Genomic DNA, 22,337 nt, shown 5'->3' with positions numbered 1-22,337 from the left:
TTAATCCATCCTTCATAAGCCAATTACTGGTTACGAGGGTCACAACGAGTCAGAGACTGACACACAGGACGACCACTCAGGATCAGAGAGACAGAGGACGATCTTGAAGAGCCTGTATGTGCAAGCCAGTGGAGGAGGTGAAAGAAACTCGGCACGGATCTATGAGTCCAAATTCCACAGAGACAGGCAGATTGTTTATCTCAAGCAAGTTATGTTTGCACACAGTTATGCAACAGGGTGTTTTTGTACTGATATAATACAAAAATACTTTATTGAAATGTCTGAGAAATTTGTTTTAGGCACGGACAGAGACTTACGAAAAACATACAAACATTATATAAAAAATAAATCTAGCATTACAGAAGATACATTCGCCCACACACATTCATTACACAGCAGTCCTACAGGAATCCACACAGAGCAATTCAGTGCTGTACTGTACGTTGCTGAGGAGTATAACAGCAGAGTCCCACCTGGGATTCCAGTCAAGAACCTTAACCACCGGTCCTCACCGCCACACTACAAACAGAGGAGTAACCAGCCAGATATCTATTGAAACCTAGTGCTTAAATACAATTAAAACTTTATTAAAACTTAAAAGTTATACTTAATTAAAATATTACACTACGTCATGCATTATACTGACTTTTGCCTCACTAATGGGCTGTGATGTCTCTTTTTGTTTATGCAGGGATAGCTGTGGCCGGGGTAAATACAGATGTTTCCATTCAGTTCCCTTGAAGTCCTTCTCTTGGCTGACATGTTCAAGTAATCAGGGGACTGGCTTGAAGGAGACATCTGGAAACATCTGGAATCTCCCAGCTCTCGCCGGGACAGTGCCACTCTCGCTGTGAGCAGCTGAATTGCACCATCACTGGGGCATGCCACACCTGCAAAGAGGAACTTCAAGGATTTCAAGAATAAGCAACAGCGGACATAATTTAAATCAGACAAGAGAACTGAAAAATGAATAATAGTTTAGATCAAATATTCTAGAAAACCTATTTTAAAAAGTGTCTTTGTTGCTTCTGAGATATAAAAAGATGTATGGTTTATTTAAATACTATATAGAGTATAAATAATCACATGAAGGAAATTCTCATTTTGAGACTGAAGCAGTCTTTTTCACGTTTTCCTCAATTTTAGTTCAGTATTATATTTTGCCACCTGTAAGGTTTATTTCCACTGATTAACTTCCTTTTACTAATTCAATGTAATTTAATCCAGTTTACTCGTAGCCCAATGTCTCACTGGACTTGGCTTTAAGGATGACTATTTAAAATGGACAGAAATATAAAATTGGCAAACATCTTGCTTGTGGTTTTATATACTGCACTACTGGAGAATCTCACTTATTTTTAATAGTGATTTTAATAAATAGTATTTAATAATAATAGGAGTAGTTTCAGCTAAGATCTACTGTAACTGATGCAAACTGTTGTAAACAGATGGGCAAAATTAATGAAGTTAGGGATAAAATAATTGTTCGTAACTGTTTAAACTTTCTAGCTATGAATGGTTTCCATTACCAAAATGGCAGGTTCTACCACAGGTATGTTGTCTCTAAAATCTGTTGAATTACTTTATCAATGAGCTTGTTTTACCTGGATATACTGTAAATGTTTCATAAAGGACGTTTGAAAAATGTAACTTCTCGATACAGGCAGTGCTGGGGGGACATGGGTTTTGTCCTGCTCAGATCTGCTGTCTGAAGCAAGGCGTCGTGTGGCTTGAAAGACAGAGTTATCTACAGTATGAGTGCCTGCACAGGGAGGCACTCACCACAGCTGCACACAAAAACTCCACATCTGCCATATTTCGAGCTTATTGTTCTCCTAATTAAAACCTACATTTATAATCTAATTCATCATTCAGAAAAGACCAAATATATCCAAAAGCTATAAGTGGCAAGTAAGTGTCCTAAGCTGTATTTGTTTATAAAACCTTAGGAAAAGTTCTATAATGTCCATCAAACACGCACACAATTTTGGTCTATAGTCTGTTTATATCTGAATTACTCACAGGCTGTGCTGCCTAAGTGAGTCAGTAAATATAAATGATAAAAGAACAGGGACACTTTAAAGATTTTTTTCTCTGGTCCAACATTTGCTCAACATTTTCTGACGTTATATGAACTCCAATTCATTTTCAAAACAATGGTTTTTCAATATGCGAAATAATTGTCTCAAGAAATACAGGAAGAAATTGTTCTCTTAAGCATTTGAGATTCTGAGATTCAGCCTAGTAGCTGAAATAACAGGCAAAAAACTCTTTAGTTTTTTAGTATCTGATGTACAAATGTTAAACTGGATAACATAGTAGCATTTCATGAATATACAGTATGTATTGAATATACATTGTCTACACAAATTGCGTGTAACATTTGGTAATATTAATATTTAATATTATGAAGATATTTTGTATCTAAACAGATTTTCCCTAAGTTTCCATAATGTAATATAATGTAACTTAACATTATGTAAAACATTGCTATGTAAAATATTTTTTATAAGACCCTCAAATGGTATTAAAGGAAACACAAATATACAGTATGAAGTTATGGCTTTTAAAAAAAAAACTTAAGAAATGCTTTAGCAGAATAGCATGACATCACACATCTCATATTTCAATATTTAACAGGTCTTGCGGTACAGCAAGTTTTAGTTCGTCACTAAGAAGCCTACAGGACAGCTTCATTTTATATCTCTCTCACAAGAAGGCTTGCCTAACATCGTGGCTTTGAACAAGAATCAGCGCATAGGAATGATAGCAAAATAGCCCCCAGTGACAGCAGGCTTGCTTTTGAAATAAAGGATAACTCTGTTTTACACTTGTAACAGTGCCATTTCTGGGCTTATAATAAGATTGAAAATCGTCCAATTTATTCCCCGCGCATAAAACATGGACTTTTAACAACAGCCAACCAGAAGACTTAAAAGCCTCAAAGGAACACACACAGACAATGTTTATAATGGCTTCTCGGCACAATGGTGTTGTCCATGTGGAGGCGTTCATCTCTTGATTGTCGGCTACTATTTGAGCGCTAAGGTAGCAAGGTACTTTAAAGTATATGGATTATACATACGGTATTCTATAGTATCAAAAAACAAAATCAGCTGACATCCTTTTGATATTGTAGTGATTTCTTCAAACGTTCCTTCTAGTTTCGTGTTGAATATTCAATAGTGAATAGTGGCAACAGGGCATTTAGAAATCTATGCAAAATGATGCAATCAAAATGCAAAAAAAAAACAAATACAACCCTAAGAAAAAGGTAGATTATTGTTTTTAGATTTTATAAAGTATCTCATCGAAACTTTAAGATCTTCATTGAGTAAGAAGGCTTTCTCATTTTTTCTTAAGGTTGTGGTTTTATGCAGTTAAACTGTTTTCAGGGTGATCAACAGGTTCGTAATGGTGAGTTTTGTAAGAAATATTTGTTTCACCACTTGCAAATAAGATTTTAATTTTTCCAACACACTACTGAATTTTTGAACATGTTAAAGTTTTAATATAATTTTCAAACTGATTTCTCCATTGCCAAGTGCTGAACAAATCAGAAACAGAGTGAAGGTAACATTAACAATAGGAATATAGGTAGTGATTTGTTCAGGTTGTGATTAATCTGGATGGCTGTTATACAGTACATTTCAGTTCCAAGCGTGGAATTCTTTCCATGCGGTGCAAGTATCCCTGGACACAATGTGTCTTTTTGTATTCAAGGTGGAAAACCTTACCTTTCAGGGTGCAGTGCTAGCCAAGGTCTGCTACAGTCTAGACAGCCAATAAATTTAGTCTACTATTCCATATCAGATTAGATGTTTTCAATCAGCCTAAGCCAGAATATTTTAGAGCAAACCTAATGCACTTATTTAAAAGCATTTTAAGCCTTTTTAAAACGGAGTGCCTTTACAAAAGTACAGCACAGCAGAAATGTTTATTCATTGGTACTGGACACTGAGTTCAAACCAAAACATTGTAGCTTTCCCGTGCTCCCATTTACAGAGGTTTAAGGTTTGGTCTTAACTTTTCATCTACTGCTCCATCGTTTTGAATTTCCTGCCTAAAGAAAGCCATACACTATCAGGACAAACCGTTCCTGCATTTTAATAAATTTGCTAGAAACCTACTGTAAATCAAGTGTGTTTGGATTCACATAGACGTCAGCTAAGAGCCCAAAGAAAGTGCTTCCCTAGGCCTGAGTACGTGAATTTGTTGTTAGTCAGAAAGACCCTCTTTCAAAACCTTATGCTTAAATCCACAGCCTGCTGGGGGTTGGGGTTTTTATTTTTTTACAAGGATGTGTGATTTACTTCAGGTCACTCTGAGTAATGTGGTTTCCCGGTGATGCCTCTCAGGGAAAATAATAGAGGAGTAGGTGTTTCCATAGAGTTATCCCAAATCTGGCTGTTATTATCCAAGCTGAATGCACTCTAAGATTGGAGAAGGCTTTAAAACACTTCGTGGGATTGCTGTGAGTCTGTAGTTTATAAAACTTTGAGAATGTGAATGGAACTTTCTATTAAGTAGTTCTTTTTGAACAGAATAATCATTCTGTGAAATTTTTAAAAGGGCATTTTATTTTTTTTAAATAAATGTATTTGATTAGAACTTGCACTGCTTTCCAAAATATATAAACCACAAAAGTAAAACCCTAACTCATCAGAATCTCTTAGTTGCATATAAATACTGTGATTACAAATTCTTTTTGAAATCATTATTCAAAGATAATCACGGGGGTGGGGAGTAATTTAAATATACAATTGCACGTGCATAGATATATTCCAGAACAGTAATCCTATGATCCGTAGGAATATTATCCATTAATATTGTACAGTACATTCATTATGTCAGGCGTGTTTGTAGAGGAACCCTGCAAAGCCTTTGTCTTTTTGGCTGCTCAGGGAAAGTGAAATTGAGAACAATCACAGTCTTCAGTCTGACAGGCTTGAATCCACAGCAAGCGTTGACTTGTTCCCATGATGTGTCTGAGAGGTATCGGTTCTGCTATATAAGGAAAGGGGTTTGCATGGCAGAGAAAGGGAATGTGTAATACCCATAATGTGTAAGACCCATAAAAATTTCTGCTTCAGTCTTGCCTTTTTACCACTGACTTACAAAACCGTATGGTTTTACAAAGATTCAAACAGCTCTGTTATGCTCTGTTTGAAAGCAATGGTTTTGCTATTGTACTTCTTTAGTGTTTGTGTGTTTGTACTGTATATACATATGAAAACAATAATGCAAAAGAACTGCTTTGGAAAAATGACTGTTGTGGATTATTGTTTGCTTATCTGCTGATCATCATGAAGCTTAGGCAACTTATTTGCTTTTTTGCTTTATAGAAAAGATAAAAATGCAGAATTGATTTAGGTGTGCAAGAGTAAAACAGAGGACAGAAATGATCCCTGGTAGAGTTGGAAAACAAGAGGATCTTCATACTTTCCAAATAGAAAGTTTAAAAACTAAAGTGTTCCTTGACACCAAAAAAACCTTTTTAAATCCTTTTGGAGGTTTGTGACAGATGTTTGGTGGAGCTGTAGAGCCTTACTACAGATAGTAGAGTCGATATTCTTGTTTCTCTGGGGTCTAAAATATTCTTGTGTCTGTAATCTTACTAATATAGCATTTTCTTTAAGACTATTTTTGTGCCCTTTTATAAATGTGAATGGGGTTTGCATTGATTGCATAACTAATTATTAGCTTTGGTTTTTATTTAAGAAATGTAGCACTTTTCTTTCAAATTCTTTTACTGAAGTTTTACAAGGCAAACAGTATTTCAAGATAAACAACAAAGTTTCCAAGTTGTAAATCCCCTAGAAATTTTGCATTTTAACAAAATTTTTCTTTTAACTTTTCCTTTGATTGAAGAACCTTCTTTCCCTTTCATGTTAGGACAAATAATATTCACACTGGCTGTTGCTCTTGGAAGTACAGAAGCTTCAATATTGAAGTGAAAAACAGTTGTATTTTCTAAGAAAATAATCTAACAAAATTATACTTGTTTTCATCACACACAAAATATTCAATATCGCTTGGTTAACCAGCTGCCTAACTGTGATTTAATTAACTACTTTTTTAAATGAATGTTTTATGTTTTCTGAATGAATGCATTGTTGGTGTAAAACCTCCTTTAAAGCAAATCTCTTTCAGCTTAAATCCTTTATCCTTCAGCCAGGAAAACTCAGTTGAGCAGCTCACGATCAAGGATAATATAGTAATGTTCTCTAAGTCTGAATTGAGAAGACCACCCTTTTAAAATCAGTTGGCATTTCATCTTATTCAATCCAGACGCCTTTTAAGTAAAAGCTGGCAATGCTTTAATAAACTATGCCAGTGTTTTAGAAGTATCTGTTTCTGAAAATGTTTCTTATTAAAATCACAACCCAGTAGTATTAAATTTAGTTTTGAATTATGCAGTGGACGTTTATAAGGAAACTGACTTTAACTAAACTAGGCCTTATTAATTTTGCTCAGACCAGGAAGAAAAAAAGTTTTCGGAACATTATTTTGCCAAAACGCCGAAATAAGGATTAGTTTTAAAATAATAACTCAAATTAGGTAGTTCTTTATTTTTTAATCATTTATAACCCCAAATCAAATAACAGCGGTGAAGAATGTTCCAAGATCGCCACGGTTTCACGTGATGATGTAACTGAAGGTTTTTTTTTGTCTCTTGTCCTTGAAGAACTGGAATTGCCATGTTTCTGTCACTTCTGACAAGAGCACGTCCAGAAGAACTGCATACCAGTGCTGCTGTTTAGAAACCGGGGTCTTCCAAATGGCTAAGCAGCATGATGAACACAAGCCGGGGAGTTACTGCATACTGCAGACTGTACCCCACAGTGATACTGCAGTGGTCAGCTGTCTGTTTGTCCTTCCCAGGCTCTGTGCCTGGGAAGGGTGAGTTACGCTTGAGGAGAGGGGCCTGGGAGTTGGCCCCTTCGACACCAGGGGGTGCCAAGGCAGTTGGTCCTTTTCTCTAACAGTCTGCCACAATAATCTGCTGAAATGAAGAAAGCTGCGACGTTATAAGTCAACATCACCCATTCTCCACTGACGTCAGCCATTCCGTTGGCATGCGAGTAGGGCATCCTGTTTTTGGTAACAGCGACTTTTGTTTTATCAGTGCAAAAGCCTGTACAGCCATGAAACGTTGATACATTAAATCATAGAATCTCTAATTCGTACCCGGAAGACTCTAGAGCAGTTAGCCGTTGTGCTTCCTGTCTGGGCCTTGCTCACCCACTAACTCCAGAGCGCATGTAGTCTGCTGTCTCCTCGCAGTGAGGGGGAGCAGAAACCGTCGCTTTGCCAGTCACGGGGCATTTTCACAGCGCCTTGCAAAACCAAAACTCACTTTCTGTGTCGACATACAGTAGAACAGGGATGGGCATTCCTGCTCCTGGAGATCCGGTGTAGATTTTCATTCCAACTCTGCCCTCAACGACTTACCCGTAAATCAGCGCATTTCTGGCTTGCAATTTATCAGCTTCTCCCAGCTGGTGCTTTGAAGAGATTTACAAAACCTGCAGAAGCACAGATCCCCCAGGACCAGGACCAGGACTGCCCATCCCTGACCTAGACCATGTTTGGCGTCACCCAGACATTTTATTATTAATCCCACCCACTGACAGCAAGAATCAAAGCCGGACTGGAAAGTGGAGAAAGCCAGGCAGTGTGCCATATCTTGTACTTTTCCGAGAGACCTTGATTGAATGAGTCATTCAAGGTTCCTAGTAGAACAGTACATTTGAAAACTATTTTTATTTAATACATTTCCATAATTGTGCATGGCAGTTAGAAATTCTATCTGCATATAATGAAAAGCATGTGAAATCATCGCATGAAATGTATTCCAAAAGCTGAAATGAAACATGCTCAAACTAAAGGCTGCACATTCTGGAAATAGGTATGAGATATAGTTATGATGAATTAGGATTGTTCAGAAACTCTTTCATCTTCTCAAAAGCTATCAAAATGACTGTTTCTTTGATTTTTCTTCCAAAGAGGCAGCAAACAGAAACCTGCAGGCTTCATTTTAAAGAAGGATACACAGCATAGTGCATGTATGTTGCTTGTGGGACTTACTGTACTGTATATAACATGTCTGGAGTGATTGAAGACCCTTGACTGAGATGCACTTCTTTTTCCTTTTATTTTTAACTGCCTTTCAAGAACTTACAGAAAAACAAAAACCTCAAATCAAACATTTGTATATGAACAAGGAGCATGAAACAAAGCTTTCTGGCACAGTGTACCTCCCAAGACATGATGAAATTTAAAACTTGGCAATGAGCAATCTATAGCCTTTTCATCAAGGTTCAGTCTAATCTAAGGATCTAATGATCTGAGGCCATAGCTGTTAACCTTTCCCTTGCCTGAGTATGTTCTACAATGGAGTGCTTCTATTCCATGTTACCTTCTATTAATGCGACTTGTATCCTCTGCCTTTGTAAGCATATGAACAGGATATGTACAGTACATACTTTACAAGATTGCAGTAACGAATGACTATCCAGTATAGAAGGTTGTACAATATGCTCATGCTTCTTTTACTGTTCTGCTGTAAACATGTTTTTCATGATTCACTCAGTCAAATAAATGGTAAGGCATACTGCACCTTTGTATAAGCAGATCATGCTTTACAGGCTAAATATTTTAATAGACCTTTTGAAGAAATATAACTGCAAGACAGGGAGAATAAATGAGGAGCACATAATGAGATGTGTTCAATCTGTTTTATATGTATAGTTATTTATTTTAATTGGTTGTGAATGAAAACTGTGCAAAATACAAAACAAGTTATTTTAATGAGCAATGAAAATGAAGTGCTCTTTATGGCTCTCAGCTTCACTCATGCAGTTACACAGAGAGACAGACAGATCTCCTAGAAGCCTTATTACATCTTTTCTGTTGGCCATTTTTTATTTTATCCACATGATTTCTCTGGCTATGTTTTGGCAGAGAAGGCAAGTTGAAAAAGGTGGCTAACATAAACCGAAACAAATACAAAAACGCCAACTCAAGAAGCCAGCAGCCAATTGTTTTCTACACTGAATGCAATGAGTCATCATGTAAAGTATCTGAAGATTTAAATAAATTTCATAGATGAAACCTTTTTTATATATTATACATGTGAACTAAGGGTGATGTAAATATGGTGGAAATATGAATCAAAGACGTACAACAGTTTTTGCATTCAAGCTGAAATAATTTGTCAATCTACCAATAAAAACATTTCTTAAACAACTGGAAGCAGCTAAAAAGGAGTGCATATTAAACTTGACATTGACGTCAATTTAATTTAAACTAGCAACCAGTACTACAGCTGCTACCAGTTGCTTAGACAAAAAGAAAAAAATTAATTCTTCATTTTACCATTTTAAGTCGAAGTTCACTTTTGCCCCTTTCTGCTTATTTTTTTAACGACGAGACTGAAAAGAAATCTGCTGCTTTAAGGAGATCCTGCTGTTCTTCATTTGTCTCAACTCGTCAAATGCTTACTAGCACAAAAACCAAGATGGGATGAGGCAGAAGAAAGTTCAAAGATAAATGAATATGCCTTATACCATACTTCAGGACTTTCCCATTTACATAATAACAGCATAGTCCAATTGCAAATGATCATTCTTTACTCATCACATCATTTATACAGTAATTTCCAATCATGCTGTGCTCTGTATCGTGCTGAACAACTCAAACCCTCTCCAGAGAGATACCATGACAAACATATTCTGTTTCCTCCGCATATCAGTTATCCTCACTCTTCTGCTTGTTAATACACCACTGTTGTGTCCTACTATGTTATGTCTGGTCATGTTGTTTATATTTTATTGATTGCTCTTTTCTTTCTTTCCTTGCTTTGAATTCTTTTCTTCAGAGGTCAAAAGCGTCTTGATCAGGTCATCATTGTAAATGAGAATTTGTTTTTCAGCAGCCAAAATCCTGACCAGGTCTAGTGCAAACGATCACACCTATCCTGGGGTCCTTGCACTGGCTTCCGGTCAGATTCTGTGTAGACGTTAAAATCCTCATGCTCACCTATAAGGCTCTGCATGGCTTGGCACCTTGGTACCTCTCTGAACTATTATCGCCCTACTCCCCACCTCACAACCTTCGCTCTTCTAATTCGGGTCTCCTTACTGTTCCCCAAGCCCGTCTACACTCTAGGGGTGACAGGGCCTTCTCCTGTTATGCCCCCAAGCTCTGGAACTCTCTCCCCAAGGATATCAGAGAGTCACCTTCTGTAAACGCCTTCAAATCCAGACTCAAAACCCTCTTCTTCAGAAAAGCCTTTACTTAACTGGTTCCATTCTTCACCCCTCTGCTCTTCTTCTTCTTAGTACCACCATCCACGCTCTCCTCTATATATTGTAATTGTGTTTTATCTTGTGTATGCTTTTTATTTATTGTTGTCATTCTGTAAAGCGCTTTGAGAAGCCACCTTTAAAGGCGCTATATAAAATAAAGTTTATTATTATTATTTGTTTCTAATTAATTTGTCTGGTAAATAAATCTTTATGGCAACAGTTTTTCTTTCTTTGTATTTTTAAATTAATGCAAGTTTTTCCTTAGTAATCCCATATTGCATGATGGATTCCAAACACTGCAAACATTATACTGTAGATTGGCCAAACTACTGAAATGTGATTTGGATAAAGTAAGGGGAGCACATCTGAAGCTTTTCTGAGCAAAACAGATATGCTCATACTTCATCAAGAGCTGAAGCCATGAAAGCCAAAAATGCTGATTGAAAAACACTGCAACAAGCCTCAGAAAAATGTAGGACAATATCCACTGCAGAGTTTCCTTGGTGTACTTGAAAGCATTCCAGCGTCAGGAGGAGGAAGGCAAGAAAAATTAAAGCAAGGTGACAACAATGCTCAGATCAACCAGTCCTTGTTTTACTTTCACTTTTTCTCTTTACTCAGCTTGTTCAACATTTCAGAGGTCTGAGAAATGCCAAGGATAGTTTTCGCTGACAAACATCACAAGCAGCCGAAAGGGATCATTAACTTTTTTGCCCTATTTCTTTTTCATATCTGACAAAGGGGGTCTTCTGTTCAGATTAGATTATTATCAGTTCCACTGTTTTTTTCTAAAATAATTTTGAGTAAGGATTATTAACAATCATAGTATGAGTCAAAACGTTAAACTCACAGATGAGACATAAGGCATTAATAATTCATTTCCTCCTATTCATTGGTAAGGAATTTTTTGTAGGTGGGTTTCACTTGTGGGTTTAGTGGTAAATGGCATTTGGCTGTATGCTGTAAAAAAACAGCTGAAAATAATAATCAACACAAAGAAAACAGCAAATGGTAAAAATGTAATCATTAATTCACAGTTACTTACGATAACTTTGTTAAAGATGATGAGCCCATGCTGAATGTTTGTTTTTCTGAAATACTGTATGAAACTATTCTCGGTGATGTCGGATAGTATGAAAAATAACCTAAAAAAAAAAGCGTGAACCTCGAAAAAGCTCTCTTTTAAAAACGCAGCTTTCTAAAAGGAGACGGCGAGTCGCGGGCTCTTTCCCCTGCCCTTTCTGCAGGCTGGCCCGTTAGGGATTGGCAGAGAGGAGAGAAAAGGCGCTGCAGGAAGTTGTCTACAAGAGAAAACTGGAAATCTGACAAAACTGAAAGCTGTTAAAACACTAGGAGCATTTCTTGAGTTGCTTTATAAAACACATTGTTTTAATGTTGCTTTAAAAGTAATCTGCCTGATGTCATAATATACAGAAGTCCTGTTAGAAATGCTTAGCTTGACATTTCAAGCTGCTTCTGAGAGCTCAGAATTGGCTTCTATTGCTGTTACATTTTTATATCACTTTAATTCATTCAGCTAATCCAGGCAGAAACTCAGTGTGTGCCGTCTAGCAGAATTTATTTGGGCTGTCTGTCACAGGAAATGAAATTGCATTTTGGGGCTTCATGTTATCATTAACATTTAAAGAAAAAGGCTGATTTTTTATTGATGTTGAGTGAAAATAATGATTTTAAAGGAACAGGGCGAGTTGTGTATGTCTTTCAGTTTTTTTCATCCAAAAAGTCCAACTCAGGAAATTTCCAGATGGGAGATCTGTGAAAATATCACTGCATGAGAATGGGCACATGTTGTATAACATCAACAACAGCAAAAAATATCATTTTTAATTAGGATCCGAATGGGTCATTGAGCAAGAATAGAAACTCCTTATGTGAGATGCGATTAATAAAGTATATGAAAAAGTGACAACCTAGTTAGGTCATCTGAAGAAGGGAAATTGGGCATTCCATCAAGAGCATCTTGTGGAATTTAGGAGGAATGATCTCATGTTGGTGTTTTCCTTTTGTTATCAGCTTCGGTTACTTCTAATCATTAATATGTATTGAAACAACCACACAACCAAATATTTTTGACAGTAATGTTAAGGAGTGGATGAACAGAGGTAGGGAAGTATTTCGGCACTGTACGGGGACAACAGAAATGTTTGTGTGGTGTGGTTCTGCCATTCTTACAAGAGAAACGAGCTGGCTCTTTTGAAACAGTGATGTGAGCATTGGATTTATTTAGTTGGCACTAAGTCCATAGTGCAAAAGTTACACTTTCCTTTGTGATTGCCTCATTAGCATTAGTATCCATTGTGTTTTGCTTAAATTACCTGAAAAGTAAAAGAAGAAGCACAAATGTTGTCAATACCGTAGGTTGAAAGGAACTTTGGCAAAGTACTGTAGAATCCCTTAAATTCAATATTAAATAGACGTTTCATAGTACCAAGAAATACTGCTCTGTGTACTGTACAATGTTTCATTCTTTTTGATACCAGCTCTGAAATCTACAGCACTCAGCACACAGCTGCCTTTTCTGGACAGGTTCCGAAAGACGACAACCATTTTTGTGATAAATTCCAAATCTGATTGGAGCGCAAATTGAAGGTCTATAAATAATATATGAGCACTGCCTTTCTGTATTCTTTTCATTTACTTTAAGCACAGAGAATGGTCCGGCTCTGAAAAATAAATGATTCTGGCCTGAAAGGTACTGTATCGCAGGCTTCCATTTTTAGGAATCTTGCTCTGCACAGTCTTGAGCTTTTTTGCACTGCCACAGGTCGAGCCAAGAAAGGGGTTGTTTGTCTTTGCCTGAAGGATCTTCGGTTTATCTTTCATTGCCAGAGCGTGTGAACTTGCTTTTTGTTTTAGTGGAAGCTCTTAAGAAATGAACACATGTTGTTTGGCAACTCTTAGAGCTAACGTGTAAGTGCCAGTAAGTGCCTCCATGAGCCAGCCACTCAGAAGAATAGGCCTGTGTTGCAGCAGTGATCATTATCTTGGTTTCCAGTAGAGGCCTGTCTGTAACAGCAGCCTACAGTATGCTGTGCTTTGATTTGATTAAAATAAATCTAGGAGAATAAAGGCAACACCAAAGTAAGCCTACATTACAATACTTTGATTCATCTTTCCTCTGTTGAGTCTGGGGGCGTGAAAGAGATTTATGACACTTGCAAGTATGACAAATGATAACAGCTTTTTCTTTTCATTTTATGAGTCTACTTCCCATTCCTGAGAAATACACTCCGTCCCCCCAGAAAGATGCCCCCGACACTCAGAGGGTCTGGAGGGGATACATGCATTGTGGAGGAATATGGTGCTTTCAGATGAGAGGCATCTAGGACTCAATGCAAAATGTAAAGAAAAAAAACATCTCAAAAATGGAAATTTCAGTACATGTACAGTGATAATGCAATAATAGAGTGTATTGTAAAGTATGCAATCCCTTGCAAAGCTTTCACATTATGTTGCTATAAAGCCGACTGTAAGCCGACTTTGAAATAGCAGTTAATACTTGTTTTACACACAAGCTACTCCATACTGTATGATAAGAGCAAAAATCAAAAAGAAGTATACATATAATTGTTATGAAGGAAAAATGTAAAAGTCCTGATTGCATACTGTATGTATTCAAATGCTTTGCTGTGTTAAATTTAAATTAATTTAGGTGCACAAAATTATATTAAGGAGCAGCACAATTAGTTGAGTGGCTTCTGTGCCCGGTAATAGTGGATCTCATTTTTGATTTCTGAATGAACATACTTCTCTTTCTGATCTCCCTTGATCAGCTAGTGAATTTCACGGAGAGATTCAGCCATGAAGACCAAGGAGCTTTTCACACAACTCAAAGATAACATTGTATAAAGGCAACGAGTAGAAGATGGGGACAAAAACAACGCCAGGTTTTCTCTGAGCCTTCTGGTCTGGTTTTGGACTTGAATGACAGAAGGGTGAACTCTGTTCTTCCCCAGAACATGAAGATAGATGTCTGAGACAGTATTCAGAAAGACACTCAAAAGTCCAGATGTGTCCTGTATAAAGAGTTAAACAATCAGAATTTTAAACAATATCAGTTACTGTAACTTAACTAATTTTACAACACATTACAACCTCTACCATAGCCTTTTAATATTTAATAAAGAAGGCCTCATCTAATCCAGTGTGACCCACTTTATGGAACACAGTCACTGCCTTTGATGATTGTCTTTTAGCTGAGCCCAGGTCTTACACTGATTCTCTGGGAAAGGGTACATTTCACTTGGTAGGAACAGAGACTGTTAGGGGCTTTGAGAAACAGAGCCAGGATTAAAGAACAGAGAAGTTCACACAAAAGACAGCACTGTGTCTTTTCTATAAAGAGTGGGCAAAAACAAAGGTAGCATTTTTATAGCTTCATTTTATAATGTTTTTAGATAGATACAAAATTTAGTTCACAAAATTTAGTTACTTTGGTTAAATTTAGTTAAAGCAGTTACATCACAGCCTTTAAAAGAGTTGTTTTCTCTACAAAGCTAGGAATGCTTATGTAATGTTTTTTGACATATTATTCATACAATAAGACAATGTTTGACATCTGGCATTTAGCTTTACAATCATATTCTTGTGTTCAATATGCCCTGCTTATAGAGAAAATACCTACCGCTAAACAACACTTGTTAACTTGTCAACTTCGCTATCCAATCCACTTTCTCTATCTTTCTATGCTGAAAAGATTGAGGAGCACAGGTTTAACAAAAATAATCCGAAGCGTGTATTTTAGTAATAGATGTTTTTCCTCTCTTGGAAATGAAGGCTAAATGTGTCCTGCAAAGTCAGAATTGCTCATTGAGTATTAAATGAGCAGCTTCTCTTATAAGCGTTTGTGTGCCTTTCCAATTATAATGTCAAAAGCAATATTCATCCACATGTGCAATGCAGATAACAAGGTCTGTCCCATAGATTCTCCAGTGACTGTATTAAACATACAAAGGGGAAGCCTGTTCCACTGCACTCCAAGTAACCCCTGCAGTCTGCAGCTCTAGCTGGGATCACAGTAACTCAGTTACTCTGAATCCTTTTAGCACTCTACCTGGATAGCTAACATCGATAATACCTGGAAAATCCTACAGCCCCCATGTTATTGCAACAGCAAAATCGCCTTTAATGGGACAGTATGTCACGTTAGATCAGCTCTTATGAGGCTAATAAATTAAAAGACTCCTAGTGGAAGTGGCTGAATTAGGGCTGACTGAATGACTAGACGCCTCTCGTGTCTCACAGCCCTGTTGCAGAATACAACAGCTGAGGAGGAAGACCTGTCAGGGAGCGGTCTGAAACACACGCGTATGTGACAGACATGCACGTCACCCAATGAAGCATGTTGCCTGCTGATAATGATAATGCACACCTGCATGTAGCGGCTATCATCAGGCATTATCTCAAACGTACACCACTAAAGAGAATGAATTAGCCATTCCACCCTTAGTCATCTCTGTACATCACTGATCATGCGTGTAAAAACAGAGGAAGTCAGGCTTTAAAAAAATGCCCCTGCCTTTGTGATACTTTTTTAATGGTTTTAAATGTGTTTCGTTCTAAGAATCATTATGCACAATTTCCCACAGGCTAAAACTAAATTGAAGCAATTACTGTATATATCCAATACGTGTAGCAGCTAAGAAATTTTCATTTCTTGTCATAATGGATAGTGGGTTATTTAAATGAAACTCCTCAGGCGTTCCTAGAAAAATAACTCTTAATTTGGAATTATGGTTGAAAATATGCTGTTTTGACCATTGTTAAACTGCCTGTCATGTCTAATGTGCGTTATTGTCCAGCTGTGGGCTAAGAGCAGCTACTTGCCATCAGCGCGCTCTTGAAGAGCCCCTGAAGAGAGATGCCGTGCCACATCTGGGGTAGCAACAGAGAAATGACTGACCTAACAGATGATGAATCAGGACCATCGCCATGGCCTTCTCTGAATCAGATCATCTCCATCTAGAGTATCAAAACAAATTCAGATATTAAGTTTAGGTTATTTAAATGCATCAAATAGCATAACATTTTTTATGTCCTTCAGTGTTTTTATTTCTTCTCTAATACAGTGATCAGATGGTGCTTTCATGCGTAACCCTACTTATGTTATTTATATTAAATAAGCCTATATTAGTGGGGCCTTGAGCATGAGAGAAGATCTTACAATCCTGGGAGATGACAAAATCTTCAGAATCCTTATTATTATTCTGTCATGCTTTCCCACTTAAAAATTCAGGTAAAGGCTTAATGAAGACCTTAGTCTACCTTATGCTGCTAACAAGATGTATTGAAAAATGATATTTTTCATCTTCATTATTTTCTGAAGAGTAGACTATTGTTTAGACTGAAAATTATACAAATATCCGCTAAACCAACAAACATGGAGTAATATCTAACTCTATGCATTTTAATTATTTTTTTATTATATTGTCTGATTCGACATGTAATGTACTGATATCCTGAACAAATTTCAGGCTTTCCTCTTGAAATGTCATCATTTTGTGACCCAGTGGGGAGGGTGCATTTGCGAAAGAAAGTCACTGTTGTGAGGGAAATAACGGAACAAGCAACAGTATCTAATAACGTCTCTGATAAATATCACTGCGGCCGAGTCAGCACTTCACAAGCGGGCAGTGGGTTTTGATTGATTGATCTAAACAAGATTCTGCCTTTGCCAACTTGATGCCAACACTTTAAAGCAGGTAAATAAAAAAACATGAAAGAAAGAGTCTGTTTTGTTGTCAGTGACCCTTCTTAAATTTAAAATGCCTGGGCACATGTGCTTTTTCCATAAAGCGCAAAAGCAAATGACCGAGCCCGTGGATGAGCACATTCTCCAGTCGCAGCCGGAGTGAGGTGTGGAGGTGGCAGGGCTCACTAGCACGCAGCCTGTTACGGACGTGCTGGACAGAGTCGCCTTCTCCCGCGTCAGGAGAGCTGGCCTGGCGTGGCAGGGGCAGCGGGGTGGCAGCTGTCTCGGGGGGGCCAGGGTGCGGCGCTCAGCTGACCCCGATCACATGCCTGCAGGGCAGAGCAGGCCTGCTCCCTCCACAGACGCGCAGGACGTCTGTCTCTGGGGAAGGAGCTCCAGGGAGTGGAAGTAGGTGCAGCAGTGGCCATGTTTGCGCCAGGAGGAGCTGGCGCTGAGGCAGGGAAGCAGAGGTGGTCAGGCCCAGCCGGAGTCCGGGTTGACCTACCTGGGGGTAGCTCTGGGTATGTGAAGCTTTACGAGCTGTTGGGATTCTCTAATTTATAGACAGCCTGGTGAGTCAGCAGGGGGGCCTCATTCAGGCCACATTTTAAAACAGATGAAGAAAAATATTGCAGTGCTATTTGTGATGCAAAATGTGTTTCCAATAAACACAAAGAGCTCTGTCATCTTGAGAACTAGGGAGTTCTAAATCTGAGGCATGGAAGCATTTAAACAGTCACACAACTTGTAAAAAAAAAGGCACTAATTTTGTATTTCAAAATGCTGTTATGAAAAAACAAAATCGGTGTAGATTTTTGCTCTGTTGAATTTTCTGTATGCTGTTGTGAAAGTTTAAAGGTGCAAATATTCTAATAAACATTTTTTATATATATTATATAGCTTTTAGAAACAAGTTGGAATTTATAATGGAGCTCAGAAAGGGCAGAATTTTTTGGAAAGAGCAACACTGGAAACTGTTATATTTATTTGTAATCGTGTGGGTTCTTGTTACATATTTCCTGGTTTTCGCGTGCTCCTTTGATGACAATAATTATGTCCAACCAAAGAATACAACTCACTTAATAATGTGTTTTTGACATTTTTTGCAACAATTTTCATTTTAATGCTTCCCAAGAATACAGATTTTATCTAGAAAACAAGCACTCCTGCAGCAGAAAGGAAATGAAAAGTTATCTCAGAACTTCTGGTGGTTTTACTCTGGATTTTATACACTTTCATAGGTGAAAAGCAAAAGATAGAACGGTATAGAGACACCTAGCAATTTAATCTATAGTGACTTACTTTGCTTTAACTGCTTTTTTTGTGTGAATTTAAATTAAGTTTGTGTGAATTCAGTTGGTGTTTAACATGAGAAAAAGCATTATTAGAGTCTATATAAATTATTCAGATATATGTAATTATATGACCTTATATTGACCTTATATATTAAACCTTAACTGGCAGGCATCACAATTAATTACATATATAGATACATGAATGTAATAAAATGAAAAAGGAAAATAAATGCATTTGAAATCATAATTAACTTAGGTCTACATTTCTATTAAATATCCTTATTGCAATTAAAAAATGTATTTTTCCATATAGCTGTGCTTCCTGCAACATAATTCAATACAAGTTATAGATCATTTTCTATTGTAAGTAGAATGGCCCGGGGCACATTTTGAGAGCAGCCAGATGTTTTTAAGGCATGCATGTTTTTTTTCCTTTGTGCAATGACAGACTTGCTTTACGAGCACACAGTTTGAAAGGCAGGGGATTGCCATTGAAGATCAGGAAATTTAATTTGTTTTCTCCAAGGCAGTGCCAGTGGGCAAAGCCTGTAAATTCACTACATAAACTGAGGCTTTCTTTTATTATTTACTGAGACTGTCAGTCCTAATCTGCACTTCCTCGGCGTTGGAAATTTAAGCTAACACAGGTCTTCCCAGAAAGAACTCCTGCCAGAAATGCCCCGTCCATCCATTACGAGAAAGACACTCATGTCTGGTGAGGGTTGCAGGAAGCTGGAACAAGACCCAAGGTAAAAGACAGGGCTGCACCCTGGACAGGAAGCTAGTTCATTGTAGGGCACTCAGACAGACAAAGACACAGGACATTTCACAGAGCCCGATCAAATTATCCCACATGCCTCTGGATAGTGAAAAGAAGCCCAAGCACCAGGAGACCATAGAGACTCCACACAGAAGGTGGTTCAGTCTGGAATCAAACCCAAGACCCAGACGTTGTGAAGCAGCAGTGTTAAGCTACAATGCTGCCACACTGCTCACCAGATATGCTGAAAAAACATTTTCTGTTTTTGCCACCACATGCACTGTAGGTGACACCAGACTGCAGGTCTTCTTTTAATAGCTTTAATTCCAAGAAGTATTTAATGGTCATGAAGTTAAGCAGAAGTTAATCAGAACAGCCTGAGGTAAATCAGCTTAAGAAAAGAGCATAAACACCCTTTGCATATTCAGGGGCTTTTTGCTGTTCAGCGTGTCTTCCTGCTTCAATAGTGGCTGCTGACTTCTTGTCCTGTAGTCTATAGTCTAGATTAGTGCGTGTGGAGTCACTCAGTCCTTCCTGCCCTCGGCTGTGAACCCTCAAATGTCATCTTACAAATAAACACTATTTACAGAAAACACATTAAATACATTGAAGCTTTTCTGTTAGCACTAACTCTTCTTTTAGACAAAAATAGCTATTTGGATGCAGTGATAAATGCTTTTAAGCCCTTTGGTTTACAAATGTAGATCTTGCAAAATATGGTTTTCCCTTTTGCAAGTTTTACATTCCTGCTTATTAATTCATAATTATTTATCACACTGTGTCCAACTAACAAAGCCTTTGTACTTAGTGAGCAGTTTGTGTGCTAGCTTTCTGTGATTCCCTTGAGAGAATTCTGACTCAATTTTTATGTTGTTTTTATGAAGAAAGATTTCACAACATGTTTTCCTAGTTATTCAGTTAGACAAATCCAACACGAATGAACGTTACATCACTGGGCTTGTTTCATTCTGGTAAAAAATTCAATGGACTGCTGTGGAGAAAACAAATGACTGTCAAGACATTGCAGCTCAGTCTCCTCATCTAGGCTTTTTCTGAAAAGTCATAAAAACTCAGGTAGGTAGCAGCATCAGCATGCAAAGGAACGAGTAAAGGTTTATTCCATGCTGAAAAGAGAAGAAAGAAAACACAACATTTCGGCTGTGGAGCCTTCTTCGGGTGTGAAGATATCTTCGGAAAGTGTCTTGTAATGTGAGTTGTACCCACATGATGTTATGCTTTAGAATAGAGGTTCCCAACCCTGGTCATGGAGGAATACTGCGTCTGCTGGTTTTTATCCACCTCTAAATCCCCACTGCTAGTTAATGACTTAATTGATTTTCTTGCTTGTTTAGACTCTTATTTCACTTGTTAAATAGTAAACAGTCAGTCGTGATCCTGCAGTACTTAACCTACTATTTCAAACACTTTCAGAACTGTACACAGCCTCTCCTCAACTCGCTTTCTGTTAGTACAGGGTTGATACCAATTACAGATCCTGTTTGACCTTTTAAGAGTTGAAAGCAAATATACAAATCTGCTACAAACGGAAAACTGGAATCAATTAGCCTGTGATTAAAAACTTGGCTGGAGCTCAAGCCAGTAGAGACCAGGGCAGGGAACTGCTGCATTAGAAGACACCATGCATCTAAAGATAGCACAGTTATCACCAATTACATTCAGTTTTGTTTCATGAAACACTTTAACTGAGCTGCTCTTGAGCTAACTAGGCAATTTAATACAGATTACATTGTTTATTTTATTCCACCAATTCTGAAATTGAATCACTACTCATTGCAAGCCCACTTTTTATCCACTCTATTTTTCCCTTTCAATTGAAATATTGCTATTTTTTGTACAGGCACACACCAATGAACTGCAGGAGCAATCAGACTTTTCTTTGTTCAAATAGTTATCCAAGGATAAAAAATATTTCCAGGTTTGTTTGTGATGGACCCCTGTAACTTGTATCTAGAAAAAAAATCTAGGTTCTTTAGCCTGTTATTTTACTGCATTTTAGATGTATGAAAATGCATGACGTATTATATTTATTAGTCAGAGTGTAGATGCTTGAGTTTTTTTTATTTTTGTGGAAAACTACTGGAACTCTTAATGTCAGCAGGTAATTGATTCCAGACAGAAGCATATGGGAAAATGGCAGGAGGTCTGTGCTGTAAGATTCTGTGTACTTTGTGACTTACTGCAAGAAAAAGCGCTGTTTACGAACGTGTCTCTTGCACTGAAATACTTTGTGGGTATAGCTTGGCCTTAATAGGAATTTAGCTCGGAAAATAAGATCTGAAGAGAGGCACATTTATTTATTGTGACATATTCTGAACAGCACAGCACATTCCATTTTTTTATCTGATTTGACAGATCAGGGACAGAAGATTGCACAAAAAAGCTATGTAAGTGTCAGTGACTATAAGTTTGCACTGAATGGCCAGCGGCTCCTTTAAGGTGGTGCATTTGTCTTCCCTTGTTCTTGAGCTTCCCATTGATCTAAGGTCCTCCTTGCCCAGGCACTCAGTTCAGAGGTGACCTGTGGGACTGAGAGGCAGGTCTGACTGGGCCGCAGCTCTGGAACAGGGTTCGAATACACAGAGCAATGTTACACCTGCTCCTCGATGAGCCCCGAGCAGTTCGCTCTGCACACACCCAGGACATCAAGGGACACGTCCACCCCCATGAAGCTGGTGGGGTGGTGGGGGGGGCACAGTGCAGTGTTGGACCGAGGAGAGGGCTCAGACACCTAGCACCCCAATTTCGTCTCCCCCACCCCACCCCACCCTACCTGAAGCCACAACGCAAGACCCCAGAGTTTCATCCCTTCCTTTAGTGCAGTGGACAGAGCCACACCAGGTCACTGACTGGCTCTGGTTCCAGAGAATAATGCAGCTGGACTTTTCCTCTGGTCCGCTGGTCCACTGGCTTTGGTAACGGGGGTCTGTATGGTTCTTGTACTGCTCTGTGAGTAAGTGCCTTTGGTGGTTCTGCATGTTGGGTGGGCAGTTATAGAAACGGGTCCTGTGTGATGGGTAGAGTGATGAACTCTAATAAAAAGTGTAATTATGCAGGATGACTGTCTCGTCTGCTCTGTGAGTGCACTGGTGGTCCAGGGAGATATAAAGAGCCTGTTATGTGGGGAAAAGGGTCCTAGTATGCTGAAAATTTCTAGGTGGCGAAGTCGGCTACAAAACTAATTTTAAAGCAGTTCCTGCATTTAGGGGTCACCATCTGTGACATAACCAAGATGCAAA

At 38.1% G+C, this 22,337-nt stretch overlaps 1 long non-coding RNA gene across 1 annotated transcript; it reads right to left on the bottom strand.

Annotated features, from left to right (window-relative positions):
• Positions 1 to 240: 240 nt before the first annotated feature.
• Positions 241 to 11,555, bottom strand: LOC148650848 (uncharacterized). Its single transcript, XR_015925585.1, has 2 exons — positions 11,359 to 11,555; positions 241 to 903 (listed from the first exon to the last, which is right to left on the bottom strand). It is a non-coding gene; the product is annotated as an uncharacterized LOC148650848 (long non-coding RNA).
• Between the last annotated feature and the right edge of the window lie 10,782 nt (positions 11,556 to 22,337).

This window comes from Lepisosteus platostomus, chromosome 12, assembly GCF_059453375.1.
Source record: "Lepisosteus platostomus isolate fLepPlt1 chromosome 12, fLepPlt1.hap1, whole genome shotgun sequence".
Classification (NCBI taxonomy): Eukaryota; Metazoa; Chordata; class Actinopteri; order Semionotiformes; family Lepisosteidae; genus Lepisosteus; species Lepisosteus platostomus.
Note: the sequence above shows the minus strand (reverse complement) of the source record. Positions and strands in the feature narration are given on the sequence as shown.